Raw genomic sequence first — 19,634 nt, 5'->3', positions numbered from 1 at the left:
ATATTTTAAACAATTCACTGGAAACAGTCTTTCAAATCCACCTGTCTCTTTAATCCATTTATAATTTTTTTAAAACAATCAATGTTCCAGTCATCTTTTTGCTGTTTACTCAGAAATATTTTTCTTTCTTTTTTAACTTAAATTTGCACAAAATATCCTTCATCAAGGGTAAAAAGAAACTCACCTCGTATAATGAAAATTCTGAATGTTCTTAACATTCTTTGTATGGAAGTACTTGTGGGAAATCCTGGAGCCCCCTTACTTCAGAGAAAAATTATGAGAAACTGATCCATTAACTGGCTCCTCTTTCTGTCAGGCCATTAGCTCTGTTGTTTTCAGTCTTGTTATTGCTTCCCCAAAAGACTTTTTTTTTCTTTTTAGAGAGAAAAAATGTATAGCCATAGCAATATTTCCCAATTATTAGGAAGAGCTTTGGCTCTATCAAGCCTGGGTAATACTAAAGATAATCCTTTTAAGTAAATTGAGAGATACTCGTTCCTCTTGATTTCAAGGAATGGATTCAGAATATGAGTCTGCTACTTTTTGTAGTTGTTGTTGATCTGGGTTTTTATAATTTTCATTACTGGTAATTTTTGTTATTCATGTTCTAAAAGTGACAGATGATGTTTCTTTATGTGGTCTACATTTAATGATAAGCTTGACTTCCAGAGCAAGTAGGACAGAGATAAAACATTGAGATAAAACTGATACATAACTGACAAATTGAAAGTAGATGGACAATTCTATCTTGTAAATGTAATCTTCAATAAATACTAATTTACTAATTTACACAGACAGCCTTATTTTGAAACATATTACATACAAAGATAATATTCATTTTAAAATAAGTAATATATTATAGAAATCATAGTTATAATTAAGTAGAAATAGACATAATAGTGATATACCGCAGTGTCAGCATATGGCTCTCAACATAGAGATTCATCTGAGATTTGAATAAAGAGACAAGAAGTCCCACTGTGAAATTCAATATGATTCATGAGCATTTATACTAATACATTGGTACAATAAATTATTATCCCTGTATTTGTAAGCTAAGGGAAACTGAATTGACAAATGTAAAATAAAATACATGAAAAAGTCAAGATGCTGAAAATTATAGTTTTTGCTGGCAAAATACTGCTGGCAAAACCAGAATTTCTACCGTATATCATATTTTGATATTAAAAGTGGCAATGTTTGGGATCCAATTAAGTCCCTCTCCTGATAGAATTGCTTTTATCAGAAGAATGGATGAAGACAATTTCTGTCTTATTCTCCAACCCTTATTCATTCTCAGAATTTGCTCCAAGGAGTTGACCTGGGAACTCTCCAAGATAACATTTTGGAAGACTTGGAGGAAGGGCTACTGGAGGAGAAGGAAAAATCCTTTGACACGACCAGATGTCTCTCAATAAATCCCCAACATTCAGAGTTCATTTCTTCCTTCAAGAATTTTTGAGGACTCTATCATAAGTACATTCACAATGATGGTTCTTTATACAAAATAGATGATTTCAAATGCAACCATATTTCCCCAGAGAAAAACTCCAAATTGTAGATTTACTCATTGAGTTAACTTAATGTCACAAGAAAACATTTAAATTGTTCCAGAGAACTCATTCATTTGCATGCTATTGTGACTTTTCTGTTGGCCTAATAAAGATCATATTTGGAAACTTTTTTTATTTAAGAGGTAACATCAAGTGAATCAATCAGATTTGGAGAGTGTATTTCCTATTCTCCAGCCAGCTAAAACAGAATATTGAAGAAAATACATGGTTGCCCTTGAATTCTCTATTCCCGAGATCCTCTCTTTAACTATGATTTAGAACAAAAACGTTCACTGATATCATGCTCTAACTTGTCCCATTCCTACGAACAGAATTGAGGAAGGGAAAACTGAAGCTCTAGAACACTGTATCCAAAATATTAAACTACTATTGGGAAGATGCAGAGTTACCATAATCAATCTACATCAAGATGTAGCATTAAAACTAGCCAGAAATTGACAATATGGAACCCACTAGGTATTTCAGATGACAGTTCACAGGCTCCTCTGTCACTGGCTATGTTTAGGAAACCAAAATCCAAAATACTTGGAAAGCAATAGCCTAGTTCTGCAGTAACTTATTTTGCCAAATAATTCCTCTGAAATTCTGGTATCTACAGATAAATTAAAATAAAGTATTTATACTATTTTAAAAGGGATTGTGTGAAACCTTCTTTCTAATTATTTTTTTGCATGGCTTTCAGTTTCATTTCAAGAGAGAATTCAAAACAAATCTTGGATTGGAAATTGTTAAAAGTTATCAAGTGTAACAGAGAAAGTGACAAATTCCTCTTCGTTTTGTACATCTGTGTGTAAGGAAAGGATACTAATTCTTCTGAGACTTAAAAATGAATTATGAAATACTTTTCATAATTTATTTGCCACAAGGATATTAGTGTGTTGATTTAATAGATTTACAGTCCACTTTTCACAAACTAGTTTACCCAAGTCATATTTTCAATAGTTAGAAAGGTGAGGCACCATATGTATGTATGTATGTATGTATGTATGTATGTATGTATGTGTCTGTCTGTCTGTCTGTCTGTCTGTCTGTCTGATAGAATAAGGGTAGAATAGGGTGAAATTGTTTTATACACACACACACACACACACACACACTGACTATAGAGTGAGACAATTCTACAGACAATTTCAATATAGATTAATTTAAAATGCCTATAAAATATCAAAATTCCATAAAGGCAAAATATGATGCCAATTTAAATTTTACAGAATTATCAGGAGTTCTCATATTTCAAAAATACTTCATCAAGCAAAAGGAATAACAGAAAATTTACCTGACTGTAGAGGCATGTATGTACCAGACTGGTTGGTTGGAGTAATAATCTTCAGATATGAAAATGGGGGGAATTTTTACATACAAAGTATTATCCTTGCACTTGGAATCTCCCAGTAGAATACTTGACAGGAAGCAACACCAAATGTTTGCAAGTTCCCTTTCTTGCAAATATACTGTACTTTCCAACTATTGAAAGTCATAATTGTTTCTCTCCCATGTGAGATCTAGAGATCCTTTGGATGGTGAGAAAAAAAAGTGTATGAAATTCTGTAATATTTGAATTCAAAACAGTTTGTTTCCCAATACTAAAAAAATGTTTTTGGGTGCTTTTTAAACTCTCTACAAGCAGCATGCCAAATTCACAAGACAAATTTCTATATGTAACTGACTGATAGGGTAAGGGTAGAAATTGGGAATGGTTTCATAGGAAGCACAGGTTGATGGTTTTTTTTGCCTTTTTGTTTTTATTATTTGGGGGGGTTATTTTGCAGCTTAACATAGGTGAACATAGAAGTCCAATAAATAAATATTTTTTAAAAAAATGTTTCCATATCAGCATAAGTTGAAATAATCTTTTTTATAGAATAAAATTTCAATTTTATTTTTCTAGATAAAAATGACCATTGTAATGCCTAATGTTTAATAGATTTCTTTTGGACTATTTAAAAGACAGATATCATGGACAGAATAATCTAGTAGAACATGAATTATTATTATCTTGCAAAAAAAGTAATCTTTAAGAATGTACAAAAAATTTTTGAACTGGAAACTTTTTGAGTCTGAAATGCGTTGTTTTTAGCTTGAAATCATTGATTTCAGCTTGAAGGAAACTCTTCCAGCTTCAGTCTAAGACTTCTAAGGCTGTTCTGACCATGTCAGGAGTTATGTTGAGCTCAGGATAATTTCCAGTGCAAAAATTACATCTCCCTTTCAAAACAAAAACAGGGTGCTGTGAATTCAATATATTTTAATTTTTAAATAGAGTTCTTTGTTCCAAATTATTTAGAGTGAATAAAACGGTAACTATCAAGCCCTGGGGTGGCATGGCAGCTCAGTGGTTAAGATTCTGGGTTTGTCGACTGGAAAAGCCAGCAGCCCAGATTCAAGACCTGAATGCTATATGACAGGGTGAGCTCCTGTCCTTGTTCCAGCTACTGCCAACCTAGCAGTTCGAAAGCATGCAAATGCGAGTAGATAAATAGGTAACATTTTGATGGGAAAATAACGGTGCTCTGTGGCATCATGACTGCAGAAATGTCTTTGGACAATGGCTCAATGACCTTGAAACAGAGATGAACATTGCCTCTGCAGGCACTCCTTCATCTTTTTTTTTTAAATCAACCCCTGTGAGGTTGGCAAGCTGAGTCGGTACCACTTAGATTTATGGAAAAATCTTTATTACTAGTATGTAGGGTAAAGTATTCAAATCTGCAAACCCTACCAACTTATACCATACGTAATTAAGGCAGAAACTCCCTTCAATCTGACTTCAGCATGTCTTACATTAACAGCCTTGTTCCTGTTTTACTGCCTTCTCTGGGTTCTCAGGGTCTGTTAGGCATTTCATCCCAGCAATGTTATCCACTATTAGACTTGCACCTAATGCTCTGTAGAACCATAATTTATTGCATTCAATGCAATAGGAACAAGGGGAAGGGTAGAATTAATGTTTTCAAACTTTAATTCTTCCTTATGAGCAAACAGTGCATCGAGCAGTGATCTGGAAAACCTTTTGAGAAATTATACTGTAAGCCTTAATTTGAAAGGAGGAGGGGTGGAGGCTACTGCTTTGCATTTGTGGGGCAACCGTGTGGGTATATCCTGACCATCTTGATCTGAATCTGGACATAATCGAAAATTTAAGACTTGTGGACTTCAACTGCCAGAATTCCTCAGCCAGTGCTGGCTGAGGTTCTGGGAGTTGAAGTCCACAAGTCTTAAAGTTGTCAAGGTTGGAGACCTCTGATCTAAAACCCTTCTGAGGACATTCCAGTGATCCTTTTGTTTCTGCATACCCACCTTATTTGTTGTTTTTCCATCTTCTCCAATCTTAGAAACTAAAGCACAGCTGTTTTTTTTTATTTTATTAATTCTTTACCTGCTCATATCACATATCCAAACCATAAGAGTTTCTGGTTATTAATCATTACCTCAAAGCAGAAGTTAGTCAATATTTGGTGCAGGATTGATCCTACTTTTAGACCATGGTACTTTCCATACGGTAAAGATTCCCCTTGCACATACATGCTAGCCATTACCAGCTCTAGGGCACGATGCTCATCTCCGTTTCAAAGCCAAAGAGCCAGCGCTGTCCAAAGATGTCTCTGTGGTCATATGGCTGGCATGACTAAACACTGAAGGCGCATAGAACACTGTTACCTTCCCACCAAAGTGGTCTCTATTTTTCTACTTGCATTTTTACATGCTTTCAAACTGCTAGGTTGGCAGAAGCTGGATCAACTAATGGGAGCTCCCTCCGCTACGCGGAGCTAGGGATTCAAACCGTCGACCTTTCTGATTGACAAGCTCAGTGTCTTAGCCACTGAGCCACCGCGTCCCTACATACAGTATATATGTAATATGTATGTACATACATACAGTATATATGAACATACAGTATATATGTAAATACAGTATATATGTACAGTATAGTACTGCATGTAGTTCTATACAGTAACTATTGGCAAATCCATAATTCAAAGCCTGGCTTTCTTTCTCTTTCTCTCTCTCTGCCCTGCTTTCTTTGGCATGCTTTATTATACTAGGAAAAACATTGCTTCAACAATGCTGATCTTTACTGTCATAGAACTAACTTTATCCTCCATCATCTTGCCTTCCTCGCTAAGATTAATCCCCTGTTTACTTCTCTAGCACATTTTATCTACTTATAGTCAACCTGAAACCCATATTATATTCATTTCTCATCTTTATTTTCAGAAATAGTTATTTTAAGACTTTGTTATTTTCAGCTAACAAAATGATGTTATCTATCCATCTCAATTTGCTAGTGTTTCAATCTCCAGTTTTGAATCCGGATGTCATCTCTTGCCATTTTTATAGTATATTTGTTGTACAAGTTCAACAGACACTGTATGTAGTCATATGCAACTCTACCTTATTCTGTCCTCTATTCTGGTGAAGAGAATGCAGAATTTATTGGAACATTATATAAATTCATCACAAGAGCTGTTTCCTCGAGTAAGATAACAGAAGAATGCAACCATAGATAAAGAAATGCTAGATGAACTGACAATTTCAAAGCAGCTGGAGAGACAGTATATTAGATTGCTAACATTAGATAGATAATAGAGCAAGAGAGTCTTAAAAGTGGTTTATTTTTGCTTTATAGATTACAGCAAGATTTTTGAGTTTGTAGACAGTGCCAAAGTTAGGAATATATTAACACTTAATCAGTGTGACACTTATTATATGCAGGAATAAAGTGTGTTAGTCTTTTAAAGGGTCACTGGAGTTTGCTACACTTTTTAATTTAGATGCTTAATAGCTTGGCAATGAATATATAATATATAAAAAAGAGGCATGATGTTTTACTTCACTGGGTTTCACATCTGCTGGCAGAGCTGTTACTGAAAAGGTCTGTTGTTCAGCTTATCATATACACTGGATCCTTGAATATTAACCTGCTGGAATGTCTCTGAATTATAGTACTTAAACTCCTCCAATTAGTTTCCAGAATAATTTTATTTCTTGAAAATATGCAAAAAAATTTATTCCAGGTAACAAGAGCTGTCTTTGTAAGCAATTTTTTGAGTTTTTTCTTACATACACAAACATAATTGTACCATCATTTTACAATTGGAACTGTATGCACATTAACTGAAGGGAAAAATTGAGAATCATGAAAAACTACTTTAGAACAGAGATTAAAAAACTAAAGCATTTTGCTCTATAAAATTATGTTGTGTCAAATATCAAATGTAAAAATTATAAAAAGAAAATTAAAGCACAAATCTCTGGCTGACATTTTGTGTTCTTACAAAAAATAAGTAACCAAGAATAGCAGTTGGAGAAGCTGAAGTAAGTACAAATTCAAGACTCAGAAAGAAAACTGTTTCTTTAGAAAAATTATAAACAAAAGGTTTTACTCTCATTATAAATATGTAGACATCAGCAGATGGGAAACATAAAATGAGGTTTAACTTATTACACTGTGAAACTTTTCCACTTCTATCAGAACAACTACCTTAGTTATTGCACTTTTAACGTTCCTACTTTTATGATCTATAATTTATTGTATTCACTAAATGAATTACTACTATTATACTGTCAAGCAGATATTTTCTACGGCTAATAACAGCAGTTTGGTAGTAATCAAGTGAATGCCATGCTCCATCTCCTCCTTGAAGCTGAAACACTCAATGGAGAAGGTAGTAAAAATTAATGTTATACAACAACTGTTGTTGCAGACCGAAGAATTTTCTTTCTTTTTCATACATAGTTATTGAACTGTTTTTTGCTTTTATGTTTCAAAATGCTAGAGAAAGCAGCCCAAAAGCATTCCAACAAAGTAATCTGAACTGATCAACTAGAGAATTGGTATTTACTATCAAGATGTTCAAAGACTTACACAAAGCCTTTGTGTATGTGCATTTTATTCCTAAAACAAGCATATCACTTTTTTCCTCTTATCAGTTATAGAAAGTTGTTAGAAAGCTTGGAAATATTAAGATCTTCCTTCAGTGAGAAGCAAAATATTGTATAATTCCAAAGTATTGTTCTCAATTTCAAGTGTTTAAGTATTTGGGGACCTGAATACATTAGAGTTCTCTTCTTGGTACCTAACTCTAATTGGGCATTTCAATCATCCCAAAAATGAACAGATCAAATAAAAAATGCCCCAGGGAGGAAAAAAAGACTTTTGCAATTTTCCAGGCAGTTCAGGGCTTAGGGTAAATGTAGAAGCAAAAGTTTATTTTACATGGATTATAATATTAGTTATAAAGGTTTTAAAAGGGTAGGGAGTAAGGGAAACCTATGGTATGAATGGGGACAGCAAATAGCTCTTTAATATATAATCTGTCAATAGTTATAAAAAGTGCATTCTAGGTTTCTGTTATCTATAGATGTCTTTCTGCATGGCAAATTATTGGAGATAATTTAGAACTACCATAAATCCCTTTTAATGACCTGCAATACAGTATTTTAAATTTAGACCAATATTGCAGTCTCAGTTTTATTATAATGCCCAAGCCAGACATTATTCTGAAAAAGTTTGCATGAATTAACATTACAAAAATGAGATCAACAAGACTTTAATTCACATTTTTCCCCTGTTTCTGATGTGGCCTACAAGGAAAATAGAAACTTCCTCTTGTTTTTGTTTTTTTAAACCCCATCTTCTTTAAAATTTAGTGAGGAAGATGCTCAAACCATATGCTTCACAGATCATGATATAAATAATCTGGAAGCAGCTTGGCAGATTTAATTTCTTCTTCCCAAGGTAGATATAAGCATTAATGAACTTTACATGAGTGAGAGAGAGAATGAAAGAGAAAAAAACCCCTACAATAAAATGGCACTCCCATCTATTCTTAACATATAAAGTTTGCAACGAGTGAAGCTGCTGAATTTCATTATCTAGATCAGGGGTGTCGAACTCGCCGCCCACGGGTCGGATGCATCACACGCTGGCCCCACCCCCACCCGGTTTAGTGAAGGGGAAGAAAAGTCCCGACACGTCATGTGACGCCATCATGATGAGGGAAGTTTGACACCCCTGATCTAGATCTTAAATACAGTTCTTCTGACATGAAATTTATGACTGCCATCTACCTATCCTCTCCCATCCTTCTATTTGTATAAACCAGTCTTCTCAAGATGTAAAATTAGCGCCAGGATTATGATCTCTAGAGTTCCTCTAGATCAAATCTCATTTCAACCGCCTCTCCCAAAGTAAAGATGTTTGAATTCAGAATAGCAAGACTCCCTGCTGGAGTTGCACAGACAGCTTAACAGGTGTGCAAGCTTTTCTCAGCAGGCATCAAGCTATGCAGTCTGATCTGCTAGAATGCAAATCTCTCAATCTCTGAAGAAAAGACAGTATAGGAAGAAGTGAAAAGGAGAAATGTGTAGTGAGAGATTATGGAAAACACAAGCTGCTACTACTGTTACTGAGACATCTTTTTCTTTTGAAAAAAATAAAATAAAAGCTAAACTCAGTCATTAACTTTGCTTACACTTATTTTTCTATAAAAAATAAAATATTTATGAACATGATACTAAGGAACAAAAGTGACACTGAAACTTGCTAATACTTTTTATAGAAAAATAATACAAACTTCTGGATAAACTTTTTTCCATGTCAGAGGGCAGCAAATGAGTAGTGGGGAGGTTTCTATGTCCGTCCCCCCCCTGAAATCTTAATGTATGGATTTTATTTGCATTTATAAAACCCTCCAAAACAACTGAAATAAAACTTTCAGAATGAAATTGCAAAATATTTCTGATTTAAGGGCAATTCTGTTTTTCCTCTACAGTCCTATCTATGGGCATCTACAAAAGCCTGTTGCAAATGACAAAAGCAAAATAGCATTATTGCAGTGCAAGTTCTTGGTCACTAATACAGAAATAATTTACCATTAGTTTATTCTGGGATTTTCTTCAATTCCCAGTCAGTTTTGGAATCTGGTAGTTTCTAATAGTCTCCCATCCAGATAATAAAATATGTTCAATCCTGCTTAATTCTTGAGTTAAACTAAGATTGGTTAGATGCTTGCTGCCTTCTAGCTAGGTTGTCAATTAAAAATGAAAGAAACAATCAAATATAAATTTGTATACTCCTGTTTTGTCATAATAAAAGTTAATTGCAAACAGTAGCCTATGCACAATTCAACAGAAATAACAAAAGATTTCAAGTATGTAGGTACCTTCTCCAAAATCTACACAAAAAGATACCGCCCAAATAATCAAGAGTGTGAATCAACCCATTTCTACTCATGAAATAGATTTGCATGCATATATATATAATGCTCGGGATCAGGAATCTTCAAGTGATATGAAAGAGATGTTTATACTGATTCTTTTAAAACTGTACATCTATCAAGGCACATTTGTTTAAATCAAGGAGATTTAAAGCCAGTGATTAAAATTACAAAGAGAAAACTCATATTAAAGCCAAGACGCTTTAGGGATAGCTCTTCACATGTTTATCAAAACAAAGCAACCCGATGACTCCAATACATAAGCTTATAACTGAATGTTACACAGAGAGGAACACTTTCTGTAGTGTTTTGGTAACCTTGGAATTAATCGAGTCAAACTACAGATGTTGCAATAATGCATACTGAAGGTCCATACCTCGGTTCATTTCTACTTTGCCTGTAAACTGCCTTTTCTGTTATACCTCTGTTAATAGCTCATTTGCCTTCATTGGCCAGATTTCTTTACAAATAAAAAATATCAGTCTGGTCCAGGCTATGCCTTTGTCCTAGTTTGCAGTCAAGGCAAAGTGCAAAATTTGGTGATTGAATTGGATTGACCCACTTTCATTACATTAAAAAACTGAAATGAGTGTCCATGTTTGCTAAACAGATAATTCAAAAAATGACATACTCTTTATTCATTTGTATTCATAAGTTTCCAATTCTCCCAGATGATATTGGATATGATTTTCCAATGTCAGTCACCCCAACTGTATGTCTATGATATATCCCCATGCAGAGTCTTGTATAGCTATGGCGCTTCCTCTACTTGATTTTCTATCCCTGCTTGCTACTGCCTCAGTTGTTTATCTTTGGATGATACCTTACTGATATACTCCCGGATGCTCTGAGTTTCATCCATGACATCGGCTTTGATATTCATCAGATCCTGCCCACTGTCTTTAGGGCTGGTCTTTGGGTGTTTGACTTGGGGTGATAACCTCTAGACACATGATGGCGAACCTATGGCATGTGTGCTGAAATGGCACGCAGAACCATTTCTGCCAGCATACGAGCTGTCACCCGGAACACATTCACTGCGCATGTACGCATGCCTCCCGCCAGTCAGCTGATTGTCAACTGATTGTCAGCTGATCTACTACGCATGTGCAGGGGGCGCATGTGAGATGTGCATGCATGAGCAGAGGAGCACAGCGCATGTGGGGGGGTCATGCACACATGCACAGAAGTGTGTGGCACATGGGGGTCACGCATGCACAGAAACACGTGGTGCATGGAGGTCGTGCACGCATGCACAGGGGGTTGGGGGTCACGCATGCATTGCATTATGGGTGCAGGCATGTGTGCGTGCACTTTTGGCACGCGATGACGAAAAGTTTAGCCATCACTGCTCTAGACATTATGAGGAGTTTCCTTGTCTTCACCTTTTCAGCCTCCATGTCCTCCTTGTGCCAACTTACTATATGAGCAAGGTATCTAATGATTGCCAGGGCATACATTTGATAGGCTGGATTCTGTTCTTCCCATTGAGCTGATTCTTCAAAGACTTCTTACCCTTTGGTGGTACATGATTGTTGCTGTTTTTCTTGCCTCCTCATTGTGGTTCCCATGTGACTAGTATCCTGGGGTGCTGGTAGCTGGTCTACATGTCTATATCGCTCACTGGTGATTCCACCCCATCAGTCTTTAACTACTTTTCCTCTCTTGACTACCATCCAGCCACATTTCTCCAATCTAAATGATATCCCAATGTCCTCACAGTAGATCCATGTAAGATGGAACAGTGAGTTGATTTCTTGTTCATTTTAGCATGTACCTTGTTATTATCTATGTAGACGAGGTGGCTGGAGGTAATTTCACTCTTGAACGTGCATCCATATCCCATTCTTGTGTTAATATGGGTAAGGGAGTTGGACCCTATGCAGAAAGCAGTGGGATAATTGCTGGGATTAATTGGATTAATTTTCAGTGTTGTCTTCCTATAGTCCCAGAGTTTTTGTGGAAGGCCCTTAATGTCCTGTTGACACTCTATAGCACCAGTCACAGATCCATGTATAGACTTAACAAGCATTAAATCATAGGCTTTCCTGTAATGAATCTGGGCTGTGCTCAGATTGGTCTATCTAAACGTCAAGTCTTGGATGAGTGCTCTATCTATGAGCAACTGATGTTTTAAGCCCTTAGTGTGTTGTTCCAAATGCCTTTCTGAGCTCTCTTGTACTGATCCATATAGTCCTGAAACCCTATGATTATTGACAGGGTTCTCCATGTTGTGGGGAGGCAGATTATTGGCAAGGTACTGTTTCCTTGTGGGGATCAGTTTTTCTCTTCCTTATGTTAGCCACTTTGGGTGAAAGCCTGCTGGTTCATTTGTTGCTAGGCATTCATGCACTGCTTTTAATTTTTATTAGTCAGTAGGTGTGGACTATGTCAAAGCCAGGTACCATCCAGCTTTTTATGTTATTGACCCACTGCTAGTTGTCTGCTACTATGATGGTAATTGGTTTCTCTTCTATGTATTCTTCCAGTACAGTTCAGTTTCTGTGTTGGTGGTTCTGCTATAATCGGTGTTGTTGTACAGCACTTAGGAATACACCTTGGATGACCCTTTGGAAATATGTATTTATTCTGCTTCTTTAGTGCAACTCCTTAGCCATATAGCCAGAGTTGTGAGCCTTTGTTTAACAGTCTCTAGGGCTTCAGATGGATTTATGCCCTTGTATTTTTCCCAGAAGCTCAGACTTATACTTAATCTTCACAATCTTTTGTACTTCCAATGGCTTACTAACCTCTGTAAGTTACTTTGATCTCAGCCTCTAACCTTATTTTCCAGGGGTAGGGGCAGCATATGTATTGTTATTCTTGATCATATAGCCAAGCATCTCTAGAATTACAACAACTATAGATGAATATCAACAAATTGTTTTAAGTTATGATGATGATGATGATGATGATAGAGATAGTTGGGAGGGTTCTAGTAGCATTTTCTAGAATCTAGTACATATATAATAGTACTTCTCCACTGAGCCTTGGTAATTGGTCTCAAAGGTTTATCCGTGATCTTATGTCTCATATCAGCTACTGTGCTCTGTAATGGGGGTGCAGTGATGTTTCAATGCAGTTGTTGGCTGCACATCCAGTTGTTCTTCCTGGTCTTCTTGAGTCTGGGATGTAATGCATAGTTGGACTACCTCAAAGCTATGAGATCAGCTTCCTCTCGTCTATGTTGAAGCATTCGGTAACAGCTGTTTCTTGGTTAAGGTGGATATAGGTCTTCTGTCCATTCATAATTTCCTCAGATGTTTCATATATCCCCTCTCATTAGATCTGCTATTGTAGTAGCATTCCATCAATTCTAGGTTCTCTTGTCTTGTCCATGTATGGTTTGTTCCAGTAGCCCACCTATTACCAGATTGTCTTGGTTCCTGAACATCTGATGTGGACCTTGTTAATCTAGACATTGTCAGAGTCAGCATGATTCTCTTAGTTCATGTCACTCTAATATCCAAGTAGGAAGGTGAAACATTAGGGAGTCGTTGGCCAAGGATCCCTAGATTGCTTAAAAACAGTATACACACACAGCTACAGGTATATATACATACACAACGCCTGGATAATGTACTGGTTAGAATGCTGGTCTTTGATGCAGGCAATGTATTCAAATCCAGTCTTGTACCTATGCATTGCCTGTATCAAAGATCAGCATTCTAACCATTACACTATCCAGGAGTTTTGTATGTATATATGTATGTGGCTGTGTGTGTATATACGGTATTGTTTTTAAGCATTGCTTTTAATAATTGCATTTACAAAAACAAAAAAAGTGATTAAAAATAGTTTTATAGATTTGTGATATGCTCTCTGAGTGATATATCCCAGACACTACTATCTCTCAAAGATAAGCATCATATTTTTTAGCCATGTGTATTAGGTTACCTTGTTATTGCTCTGTCCAAAGTTGTAATGCAGTTCCAAAAGACTTCTATACTGCAATATTTTATTTGGGCTGAAATGATTCCCTACCCATGGTTCTGTTTACAGGTAAAGAGACCAAAATTTATATCTTTCCTTTCAATGACCTCAAATGGAAAATGGGAGACTTTGAAATATACTTCCCCACCCAATTTGGGAATGGGAATAGATTGCTGTTCAAGAGCAGTGAGTTGGAAATTTCTATCCAAACTACAGACCTTTCTTTCCTTACCTCTTGAACCATCTTGTGCTGGACAGTCAAAAACTAATTTGGAATGTACCAGGAAGCGATCATTTGTTCTACTAACAGATGGACACAGTTAGATACAGCTGTTATGTGTCTGTAAAAAATATAACTTCATTCACAGAGGTTACTAATAACCCAAATGCTTGTACTCACATAGCAGAGGTAACCCTAAATCCATTTTAATCCCATCTCTAATTTATAAGAAAGAGGGATACCCTCCACTATGTAACAGAAAATCTAAACTTCTCAAAGTCCTTTGCCATTGTCTATTATTTTTGAGGATGATTGCTAAAATCCAAAAACATATGGAAGGCACTAAATTGCCCATTCTTCTATACCCGTGATGGAGAACCCAGCTGATTGCTGTGCATGCACAGGGCGTGAGTGGGAGACACGCACGCATGCACAGCGGCATGTAGCACGCCGGGGGGGGTGTTGCATACACATGCGCAGAGCTGCATGCAGGGGGCACGCATTGCATTATGGGTGCAGGCACGAGTGCGTGTGCACGCACACTTTTAGCACACGACAATGAAAAGGTTAGCCATCACTGTCCTATAGTAATTATGTTTTTTAATGTTTCATATACTTAATAAAGACATATATTTAAATGTAACACAAAACCTGAATTCTTGTAATCCCCAACAGTGAAATCCTCTTTTGATAAATTACTGTGGAATCTGATCTTCTGAGTTCAGTTTCTGTAACAGAATGCTAATCTACTATCCCAATGGTTGTTTGCAGCGTAAATTGTAAGATTATATAAATTGGTTCTCCTTTATCTACATAATGTTGATTTGATGTAGGCAGATGTATATTGGTGTAGTGACAAGCATACTTGCATTCATTTTGCATAATTAAACAAGGTTTGTCTCCTCCAAGCCTCTAAATCCAAATAGCTCTTGGCATGCAGACAAATGTATTGGTTTTCTCACAGCCTGTCAAAGTCCTTCACCAGAGCAAGTCTCCACAAAGTCAACAAATCTTCTTGAAGTGTTCCATAAGGACTACACTTTTAATATACTCAACTGAGCCTAAATAAATCAACCAACTTTTACATGGCTAGAATTCCAATGAGGAGGAGAGAAGCTAATCTACTGTTACTATACTTGATAATTAAGGAATTTGTGGCTTTGTATTTCTAAAACTGAGAGAATCCATCAATGGCATGCCCAAATTTCTAGCAGACAACCTGAAAATATCACAGTCCTAGGAAGAACCTAACAAACTTCATTAATGTTCTCTCCAATTTTATTCTGAGATTATGTTTGTCAAACCAGAGGCTATATTATTTATGCAACATGGAACTGATCTGTTCATTTAAATTAGTCTAAGGGAATCACGCTGGTATCTAATCTGGATTAGGACTGCACTGTAGCATCCTTCCCAGGGCGGGAGAATTAAGAGACAAGGCTAACTTTTTGGGTGGAGTTTTGGAGGTTTGATTTTTAACTCACATACCCTTAAGCCTTCCTTGGTCTGTGAATAGCGCTTTCATTTCAGACTGGGTATGATAGGCTTATGATCATCATATATAAAATAAAACCGCAAATCATGATTTCTTGATTTCACTATCCAGTTAATTGCCATCTTATCTATCTTTTAAATATTTTGCTAATACTCAAAAGCTTTTCAATGACATACCCTTTGGGTTATTGTGAACATCTGGATGTTCCTTATCTGTAAATAGGGAGGGAGAGGGAAAGAGAGGGAGGGGAGAGGGGGAGGGGGAGGGAGGGAGAAAGGGAGAGAGAGAGAGAGAAGTTGCAGTAGCCAATGTACAATTATGAAATACTGTTACAATAATGGTTTCAGATAAACAGAAGTATTAGAATAAACTAAACTTCCTATCCTAAAGCTTACCATGCTTAATGTGTTATTAGAATAGAATAGAATAGAATAGAATAGAATAGAATAGAATAGAATAGAATAGAATAGAACAGAATAGAATTCTTTATTGGCCAAGTGTGATTGGACACACAAGGAATTTGTCTTGGTGCATGTGCTCTCAGTGTACATAAAAGAAAAGATATATTCATCAAGCGTCAAGAATCATAAGGCACAACACTTAGTGATAGTCATAGGGTACAATAAATAAACAAATTATACTAGGAAATAGTCAATAAAAACCGTTAGGATACAAGCAACAAAGTTACGGTCATACAGTCAAAAGTGGGAGGAGATGGGTAAAAGGAAAGGAGGATTAATAGTAATAGTAATGCAGACTTAGTAAACAGTTTGACAATGTTGAGGGAAATATTTGTTTAGCAGAGTGATGGTGTTCGGGGAAAAACTGTTCTTGTGTCTGGTTGTTCTGGTGTGCAGTGCTTATTAGTGCTTAGTGCTTAGGCTTATTAGCTACTAGTGAGCACAGGTTAAAAAAAACCTGGCAGACTATAGTACTCTTGTAATTCTTTTCTTATGAGTCTGTCCTTCCCATCCCCCTGTTCTCATTTTTAAAGTAATATATATTAAAAAGTGACACAGTATTCATTAATAAACCAAATGTGCCCTAAGTAGAGAATGTCCAACTCAATTTGGATATTAACATACAGTATCAAGAATTCATTGCTCTAAAATTATGAAACTCTTAAGCCAAGACAGATATAAAAATGGCAAGTAAAAATTATGCTGCTACACAAGATTTTTTTTCCTACAAAATGCTTTCACGCAAATGCAGGTCCGCTGGGTTCCACCACCACCCCAGATCAATCAAGTATTGATCTATTGGCTGCAATAGAAATTGACCAACTGGCTTGTCACCCGAGCCTGATGTCTGGACTAAGAGAGAGCAACTGGTCCAAAGCCATCCAGCCATCTTTCTAGATACTGTATGAAAACCTGATATACCTTGGAGACTTACAAGGTTATTTTCAGCAAGCTGTCTCTGTATATTTATATTGAACCAGAAACCTGCACCATGTTTCCCACTCTCAGCAATTACTAATTATTGTGGGATCAACTGTCTCTATAGAAAAAGTTTATTTTCATTCGCATATCATCAGATTGTTCCACTTGGACCCTCTACTTCAAAATTAAGTAATTTTATGCATGCTTTTATTAAATAGTGATGCTAAATTGGTCAACAAATGAATAAAATGCTTTAGAAACCAGAGGTTTTAATAACTAGCATTAAAAAAGTAGCAACCCTACTTCTCAGAGTTTTACCCCAGACTAATTTTTCCAAAGTTTGCATACGCCCCTCCCCATGTATGGACTTTAGTGCCAAGGATTTTCCAATCACCACGGACAAGATTAAAAATTCTGCAAATTGAAATTTACACAATGAAGAATACTAAGGCTGATCAAAACTGCCCCAGATTAAATAGATGATAGAAATCTTTTCTTTCTCCAAATTTCTAATCCAAACTTGAAATGTTGTAATTCCCCTTAGCCCCAGCAAGTTTCACCTCCAATCAGCTAATAGAGGCTGTAGTCTAAACTATTCAAATCAGGTTGAGGAAACCTCTTCTAGTTATTGCTCAGCTTGGCAAACACATGTGTATGTGTGTGAGTGTGTGTGTGTTTGTGTTTCTAATATAATTCCTTTGTCAGGATTCCGGCAGTTACCCCAATTAAATCATGAGTCTCGAGCCAAACTTCCAAAACTTCAAAAGGATTTCTTGGGAGTTAACATTTCCGGCACTGCCTGGGTGCAGCTGACTCTGAAACACATAATTTATTATCACCCTTGACCCTGGTTTTCCCCCACCCCCTGGGTATATCATAATTCATATACTCCAATGAAAATATGTCAACTCATAAAATATTTCTGTGGTCTTTTTAGAGTTGCCATCCTTTACAGCTTGACCCAAAACAATTACAGGATTCCCGTTTTATTACCTACATTCATATATTTGTAATTCATTATAAAAATACCTTGTTTAGTTGGAATATAAGACCAGCAAACATTATTTTAATTTTAAAATATTAAATTTATTGATTTTAAATACTTTGTCTGATGTACATTAAGAACAGAACATCTAATTACAGCCATGATGAAAGATGTCTTTTTTTTAAAAAAAAGACAAACCAATATAATAAACAATCACAGGGTCAGTCTGTTTGTTCTGGAGCATAGTATCAGAGAGCGGGTGGTAATTATCACTTGTTATAATTAATAGAAAACTACTGCATACAAACACACACTGTAAAACAAATCAGGAAAATATCGCATTTCAATTAAGTTTAAGACCTAACTGGATGTCTCTTCCACCCTAGCTTTTTTCCTCTCCAAACCATGCCTGAGAAAGTGAATACTGGACAACATCCCAGTTGAAACAGTCAGAATTGTCCTGAATCCAGAGACCATCAGCTACAGTAATGGTGAGGAATTGTGAGTTTTGCTGTTTGACAATACTGGAATGCCTACTCTAGTTGAAAAGGAAGAAGGGGAGAGATGGGAAGGAATGTTTGTTTGTCTTTGGTCCATTCAAGACCACCATTTGCAACTGTTTCTCCCTCCAAAATGAAAAAAAAAAAAAGTTGTAGGCATTCAACATGATGGAAAAAAGCAGACAGAAAAAAAGAAAAAGTCTGAATTGACAGGACAGGAGATATAAAAATTAAACACACCTTTCTCCGCATTTCTTGGCAGCTTTTGGCTAAAACAAAGGCAGAACCACTAGAGAAGATAGAAAGGAAAAAGCTGAGATATTTGGTAGAGGAACAAAAAGGAATACAAGGTATGGTCTAATCCAGAAAAAAAACAGGTGAGAAATATGAATCTTTAGACAATACACTTTCAGTCAGATGAGAGACCAGATGAAAATGGCTGATCAACAATTTATTTTATCACGTCACTGCTTTGTTAGCTTGATCATTACACGAAGCTTGAAAAAAACCCAGAACTTTGCAGAGGGGAAGTTAGGATGGTGTATATTTTATATAACATAATGTTAGTTAAAGTCATAAAAATAACTGACTCAATTATTTTTTAAGAAAACATTAGTATTCCAAATTTTTAGGACAGATGGCACATAGTTTTCCATAAAATGTTTGGGTTGAAAATAAGAATTTTGGAAGGAAGGGCTTAGCATAAATAAGATGATGGCAAATATGCCTACCTCTCAACTGGGAAATCTGCCTTGTGTTCCATAATTCCCAATATTATGAGTCACTACTCGGCATTATTGGATAACATGATACATCATCTTTCTCCTCTGGACTCTTCTGCATTTATAGGCTGATATCCAAGACTCAGGGAGATAAGATTTCCTGAGAGGCTGGGCATAAATTATTTTTATGCCAGAGACAGAAAACCAGCACCAAGACAAATACTTTCTTGAAACTGCCTTTGAGAACCTTCAAATGACTATTTCAGAACTTTGAATACAAATGAAAATACTCGTTCTACAAAAGCAATCGTAACATTCAAAAGTTAAATGTAAAAACAGGGGTCACATTTGGCAAATGTTGCAGGTGCTGCATAAGAAACATAAAAAAATATTTCCTGGGAATGTAAGAATTTATTTCCTGGGAACATTAAGGCTTTAAAGTTTGGATTTGCTTTTCTTCCTAATAAGCCTGCTCTCACAAGTTTTTAAAAACACTGAGTATCAAGTGTACAGGCATAGCTTGGTTTCATTACCATGCTGTTAACATCTGATTTCAAGCACATATTGCAGTGCAAGTTTGGTTCGTTTTGTTTTATTTTTACCC

The 19,634-nt window shown here is 36.1% G+C and overlaps 1 protein-coding gene across 6 annotated transcripts in view; it reads right to left on the bottom strand.

Moving 5' to 3' along the window:
• The window catches only part of KLHL29 (kelch like family member 29), a 445,820-nt gene that overhangs the window by 336,401 nt on the left and 89,785 nt on the right, over positions 1 to 19,634 (bottom strand). Inside the window, exon 3 of one of the 6 annotated variants that reach the window (XM_026675543.2) lies at positions 18,549 to 18,597. The exons of the other annotated variants lie outside the window; for them this stretch is intronic. The gene's annotated coding sequence lies outside the window, so the exon portion shown is untranslated. The remainder of the gene's footprint in view (positions 1 to 18,548; positions 18,598 to 19,634) is intronic. 6 annotated transcript variants of the gene reach the window in all.

The sequence above is a fragment of the Notechis scutatus genome, chromosome 1 (genome assembly GCF_049901735.1).
Source record: "Notechis scutatus isolate UNSWTSFEM ecotype Mainland chromosome 1, rNotScu1.2, whole genome shotgun sequence".
Classification (NCBI taxonomy): domain Eukaryota; kingdom Metazoa; phylum Chordata; class Lepidosauria; order Squamata; family Elapidae; genus Notechis; species Notechis scutatus.
The sequence above is the reverse complement of the archived record's forward strand: the minus strand, read 5'-3'. Positions and strand labels throughout refer to the sequence as shown.